The sequence below is a fragment of the Patiria miniata genome, unplaced genomic scaffold, assembly GCF_015706575.1.
Source record: "Patiria miniata isolate m_02_andy unplaced genomic scaffold, ASM1570657v1 HiC_scaffold_29, whole genome shotgun sequence".
Classification (NCBI taxonomy): domain Eukaryota; kingdom Metazoa; phylum Echinodermata; class Asteroidea; order Valvatida; family Asterinidae; genus Patiria; species Patiria miniata.
The window spans coordinates 21,101,402-21,108,071 of record NW_024037068.1 but is presented as its reverse complement, the minus strand read 5'-3'; the positions used below and the strand labels follow the sequence as shown (position 1 = coordinate 21,108,071).

Genomic DNA, 6,670 nt, shown 5'->3' with positions numbered 1-6,670 from the left:
CAAATTAAAACGCTGTTATAGTGAAGGAAATATATACGGGGTGCATAGAAACTTGTTGAATACATTGTGTATACCTCCTAGTAATAATTCTTGAACGAATTCATTGTAAAGGTGTACTTTTATTCCATTATTTTGTTATTCTTATTCTGTAAAAAAATCAAGAAATAAAATCCGTGGACAAAACAGGTATTTTGTTTACACAAGACTCACAAGTTCAAGTTACACTGAAACAGAACGATAAACGTACATGTACACTCTCATAATCTTCAAATCTTTGTTTTCTATTTTTTTTATTCTTCAAAGTGTGCTTTCTCATTATTTAAACCTATTATTCCCTAAAAACAGCAGTTTTCTGCAGATACTTTGTAAAAGCCTCCCCCTTAAAAAAATATGATATATCTCAATGACATACATACATAATGACATACATTTAAAAAAAATCGGCTGCATTTTAATTAACAATGCTCAAAACGTCAAAATTGAATGTAAATAGGATGTTTAGTCGCGTTAATACAATGAAGATTTTGGTTTTTTTGAGAATCGACTATCAGAACAGGCCATATTTAAGGGCCACTCAAGGGATAGAAAAAAGTAAATCGAAACACAAATTAATTATGTAGAAAGACATGTACTGCCTTGATGTTTGAACTGGGACTGACCATAATCAAAACGAAAGCATGATGCAGGTCTGTTGTAAAGGGTTCAACAGAGAGGCATTGCAGAGAGTTGTTCTCAGCAATCTTTCAAATTTAAAAATAAGGGCTTTACTTGAAACGTTCTTAGCAATGAATTTCCTTTATTTGTTCTTAATTACTGTTTTTAGTTTTTAGTTTTACTATAGGTGCATAAATGAAATAGTGCGAGAACTGACAATAAAAGAGGTATCTCTTAATATTTCAAGATAAGTCTGGCATTAGTGAAGGATGTAGATCAAAGGTGATAACAGTGACGGCTAAGGAACAGCTCCTGGTTCAAAGATTGTGGAGTTACAAGCACAACACATCGAAAATCTGGAGTAATACACACAAAAAAGAATAGAAATACATTCACTCAACATTTTATCGGCAATCAGTAGTCGCCCTTTGTTTTAAGGCTGAGCATTTTCCCGTTACATTCCGAGGCAGACTGTGGCAGGTGGTTCATGCATTCAGTAATCAATACTTTTTTATTAATTTAAATTCAGAATCTCTTCTTTTAATATTGTTACGAACCCAGAATGCTTGATTATGGAAATCTAGCGCCCTCTGGATTCACTCTGTCCATGAAGTACACAATCTTCTTGTTGTCTTTAGCTGTTCCCTTATTTTACCTAATTATCGTAAATTGCCAACTTGCACTTTTATTCCCAGGGTCTCTTACCAAGCACAGCGCATGATGCAATACCACGCGCGCTACTGCATGCATTATTCATGTAGCGATGTACATGTGCGCGACTGACCACACCTCCCTTTGCCCCAGCGAGCTAAGTTCCTTTCCCCATAGCATGCGTGCTTTGGCGTTCTCCGAGAGACTGCTCAGCGGCACGGAGCATTTCTCTCCCCCGTGTGTTACCCATGAACACTAACTGGAGTTCTCGGTCCAGTTTTCCAGTCCCGTACTTAGCTCGAGGGAATGGAATGTTACCTTGCGTGGTCGCGTAGCTGGGCGTGGTAAGACATCCTGCGGTGTCAATAACCTGTGACACAGTAACCTTTTAGCTTGTCACTCACTCCATCAAGGTTGCTCGAGATGTTGCGTAAACACTTTTGCACTCTGATCTAACTATTTGCACACATCTATCTCTGTATTTGCACACTTCTCTCTCCATGTTTTTCCTTATGTAAATGCACACGTTTCTAGTCTCTTGCACTAGGCACTCTTAGTAAACCATGTGACTAGTCATGTGACCCTTAGACATGGAAGATTACTATTGGTTAATTCCTAAATCAGTGCTCATGCATTATTTAATCCCGAGACTTCTACTGCCTATAAATACCGGAGGTTTTCCTCACTTTCGGCAGTGCGGCGAACCACGAAACCAATGTAGTGCGAACGAACCCTAAACCCAAAGTTGTGCGGCGAACTTATATGTTGTGCGGTAAATCGTATGATGTGCGACGAACTCGACTCTGACAGACCGATTGTTGTGCGACTCTTGTCACTACGAAGCATCGGCCTCCCTCGGTGGTTGAGGCGCGGTGAAGTAATAGTGCAATCACTAGTACTAGTGTTATTATGAAGCATCCTTCTCCTAGATCCCTCGAGGAGTGTGTAGAAGCTGGTGAAATAGTAATACACTAGTCCCAATGGTGCTGTGCGGTTTCGAATGGCCATTGGACTGCTAGTCTTAGCTTGAACATGTTGTGCGGTTGTCTGGTGTTCTAGCCCAGCCAGAGCTAGTTCATCCCCGTCACCACAGCGGACCGCTCCCGATGTGGTCAGCCGGCTCCCCGTAGCCATTCCCCCCGTAGTTCAGCTATGCTAGCCCGGTCTTGTCATAAACACTATCCTTGGTGCATAGTGCCTCGATTGACCTTGGATACCCGATACGCCACATGCACACTTTGGTTCGAACTGTAGTGCGGCCTGGTACACTTGCTGGCCCCGTCCAGTTACCGTTGCCTCCCGGTCACCGGCACCGTAGCGGACCGCTCCCGCTTCGGTCTGGCCGTCGATAACCCGTACCGTGCCGGTGCCCACTCAGTTCGTATTGGTTGACATGGTTTTGCCATAGTACATAGTACATAGTACATGTATAGACTTTGTAGACACCAACCTGTTATCTCTATAACGCTACCAAAGACTATCAAAAGCAGAAACCCTATAGGTTGATGAAATCTAACAAAGTTATGTAAAGTGAAGAGATGAATAAATCAGTGTATTGACATGTGTGACTGTCACCCCAAATCTCTGTTTCCCTCCAACTTATTGAATTATTGTTGACTCTAATAATGTTTCATGAACTGCTATTAGGGAACGCAACAATATAGTCGACATGGAAAATCAATATAAAACAATTACAGTTTGTTGAAGGGAATTATTGATAAATCATTCAGAATGTGTTAAATGTCTGGTGTCTCTAACCTTGCAGTCTGTGTCTTTTTTTTTAGATTTTCACATGTTTTGCAATATGAACTAAAACAAATCATAGCAACTGAATTTGCAGTTCACCCCATTTATATTCTCTTTGTTATTTGCATTGACTTTAGAATTGTAGCAAGACTGGAGTACTAAATCAACATTTAAAAAGAGAGAAACGAAGCACAAAACGTAAAAACGAAGAACAGACGCAATGCTTTTTTTGATCTGAGCCGGGCAGTATAAAACCAAAATAATAAGCAGCAAAAGTATAACCTTTATGTTAAAAAATTGCTTACATTCATGCTCCAGGAATCGATCACTTTCCTTTCAACGAAGCGTTTTCAAAACTTCATTCAATTATGTAGACGAATGGTGATCTGTATAAATTTTTGGCTGCAATTAACCACTGAGACATCCACATTCTGTAACACAAACAAACCAAACCAATCACGAATCATAATATTCAAAAAGCAACCTTAGTTTGGCCCTTTTATTGAATAAATATTTTCCCGAAAGGACAGTCAGTGAATCAACGTAAATATCAACCGAGATGTCATTAAAAAGCATTAGTTCGGAATCGAACCCCACTCAAGTGTTATTCTGACTGATTAAACTACCCACTATACCGTCTACACTACAGTACGCCAATAGGCTAATGAGTGTAGGATTTTGGGCTATTATACACACGAGTCTCTGCAAAACATGTATTTAGACAAAGCCCAACACGAACATATTGCAATACGAGTATCAAAATACAGAAGGAATATACTGTTGCGTTCCCTAATAGCAGTTCATGAAACATTATTAGAGTCAACAATAATTCAATAAGTTGGAGGGAAACAGAGCTTTGGGGTGACAATCACACATGTCAATACACTGATTTATTCATCTCTTCACTTTACATAACTTTGTTAGATTTCATCAACCTATAAGGTTTCTCCTTTTGATAGTCTTTGGTAGCGTTATAGAGATAACAGGTTGGTGTCTACAAAGTCTATACATGTACTATGTACTATGGCAAAACCATGTCAACCAATACGAACTGAGTGGGCACCGGCACGGTACGGGTTATCGACGGCCAGACCGAAGCGGGAGCGGTCCGCTACGGTGACCGGGAGGCAACGGTAACTGGACGGGGCCAGCAAGTGTACCAGGCCGCACTACAGTTCGAACCAAAGTGTGCATGTGGCGTATCGGGTATCCAAGGTCAATCGAGGCACTACGCACCAAGGATAGTGTTTATGACAAGACCGGGCTAGCATAGCTGAACTACGGGGGGAATGGCTACGGGGAGCCGGCTGACCACATCGGGAGCGGTCCGCTGTGGTGACGGGGATGAACTAGCTCTGGCTGGGCTAGAACACCAGACAACCGCACAACATGTTCAAGCTAAGACTAGCAGTCCAATGGCCATTCGAAACCGCACAGCACCATTGGGACTAGTGTATTACTATTTCACCAGCTTCTACACACTCCTCGAGGGATCTAGGAGAAGGATGCTTCATAATAACACTAGTACTAGTGATTGCACTATTACTTCACCGCGCCTCAACCACCGAGGGAGGCCGATACTTCGTAGTGACAAGAGTCGCACAACAATCGGTCTGTCAGAGTCGAGTTCGTCGCACATCATACGATTACCGCACAACATATAAGATCGCCGCACAACTTTGGGTTTAGGGTTCGGTCGCACTACATTGGTTTCGTGGTTCGCCGCACTGCCGAAAGTGAGGAAAACCTCCGGTATTTATAGGCAGTAGAAGTCTCGGGATTAAATAATGCATGAGCACTGATTTAGGAATTAACCAATAGTAATCTTCCATGTCTAAGGGTCACATGACTAGTCACATGATTTACTAAGAGTGCCTAGTGCAAGAGACTAGAAACGTGTGCATTTACAAAGGGAAAACATGGAGAGAGAAGTGTGCAAATACAGAGAGAGATGTGTGCAAATAGTTAGATCAGAGTGCAAAAGTGTTTACACAACATCTCGAGCAACCTTGATGGAGTGAGTGACAAGCTATGTACTGTCACAGGTTATTTACATCACAGGATGTCTTACCACGCCCAGCTACGCGACCACGCAAGGTAACATTCCATTCCCTCGAGCTAAGTACGGGACTAGAAAACTGGACCGTGAACTCCGGTTAGTGTTCATGGGTAACGCACGGGGGAGAGAAATGCTGCGTGCCGCTGAGCAGTCTCTCGGAGATCGCCAAAGCACGCATGCTATGGGGAAAGGAACTTAGCTCGCTGGGGCGAAGGGAGGTGTGGTCAGTCGCGCGCATGTACATCGCTACATGAATAATGCATACAGTAGCGCGCGTGGTATTGCATCATGCGCTGTGCTTGGTAAGAGACCCTGGGAATGAAAGTGCAAGTTGGCAATTTACGATAATTAGGTAAAATACAGGAACTATAAAAGACAACAAGAAGATTGTGTACTTCATGGACAGAGTGATCCAGAGGGCGCTAGATTTCCGTAATCAAGCATTCTGGGTTCGTAACAATACTTACAGACGTTTACAGAATCAGAAACTCGGTTGAAACTTGCTAGTTTCGTTCAGCCATCAAACGACATGTGTACGCCGCCATTGTTTTTGATAACGCTAAAGACTGGACCCTGGTAACTCAATTTCATAAGAAAGTGATAGGGGCCACATTAAGTCCAGGTACCAGACTCTATAAGTCACTTCGTGGAAAACTGACAGCGTTGTTTACGCGTTTCACGAAGTGACCTATCTCGATGCGTCAGTTCGTGAAAATGATAATTTAGCATTTTGTAGCGATAGGTCAACATTTTTAATTAGCTGAATCAGCTTAATTAGCTAATTAGGCCACTTATGAATTTGAAATTTTCAGAAAATAAAGATTTCATCATGCATAACCAGAATATGCTAAAAACCCAAATTCGTCAAAAATTCAGATAGGTCAGATCGTGGTACGATCGACGAAATATTCACAACTTAACTAGCCAAAAAAATAGTTCTAACTCAGCAAACGATGTAGCTCTAAGTTATATTTGCAGTGTTATTTGTTTTATACAGGGAATGGTAAATATAAAAGATTTAAGGACCAAATGCATCTTTATGATCGGTAGATGGCAAATTTGGGGCAAGGGAAGGATATTGTATCGGTCTACTGCGTTTTTATGAGGAAAAACTTGCAGAGGGTAAAACATGAACCCCAGCTTTTATATTCAAACGAAACTACTGGATACACAAGCATAAATATTGTACACAAGCTACTGTATTTACATCTGCACTGTATGGTAAACGAACTGAACTAGTGAAGTTGAGCAACACGATTCTTTTGGTGAACTGGACAAGTTAAAAAAAAAAAATTGTTTGAGGTTCCTTTATGAAACGAAAAAAAACCCCCAAATCGGTTCTGATATGTATGAGGTATAGTAAAACAAATATAATATGGTTTATTTCGGATGGTCAGCCGATATTAGCTCCCCTTGGTATTGGAAGTTGACAAACTAGCTAGTTCCCTCGGCTTCGCCTCGGGAACTAGCTAGTTTGTCAACTTCCAATACCTCGGGGAGCGAATATCGACTATCCACCCTCAAACCATTTTATATTTGTATACTGTTTCTTCCATATGC

General features: G+C 41.4%; 1 long non-coding RNA gene across 1 annotated transcript; it reads right to left on the bottom strand.

Moving 5' to 3' along the window:
* Window positions 1-384: 384 nt before the first annotated feature.
* On the bottom strand, window positions 385-5,654 carry LOC119736244. Its single transcript, XR_005272295.1, has 3 exons — window positions 5,578-5,654; window positions 3,357-3,482; window positions 385-1,010 (listed from the first exon to the last, which is right to left on the bottom strand). It is a non-coding gene; the product is annotated as an uncharacterized LOC119736244 (long non-coding RNA).
* Window positions 5,655-6,670: the final 1,016 nt, after the last annotated feature.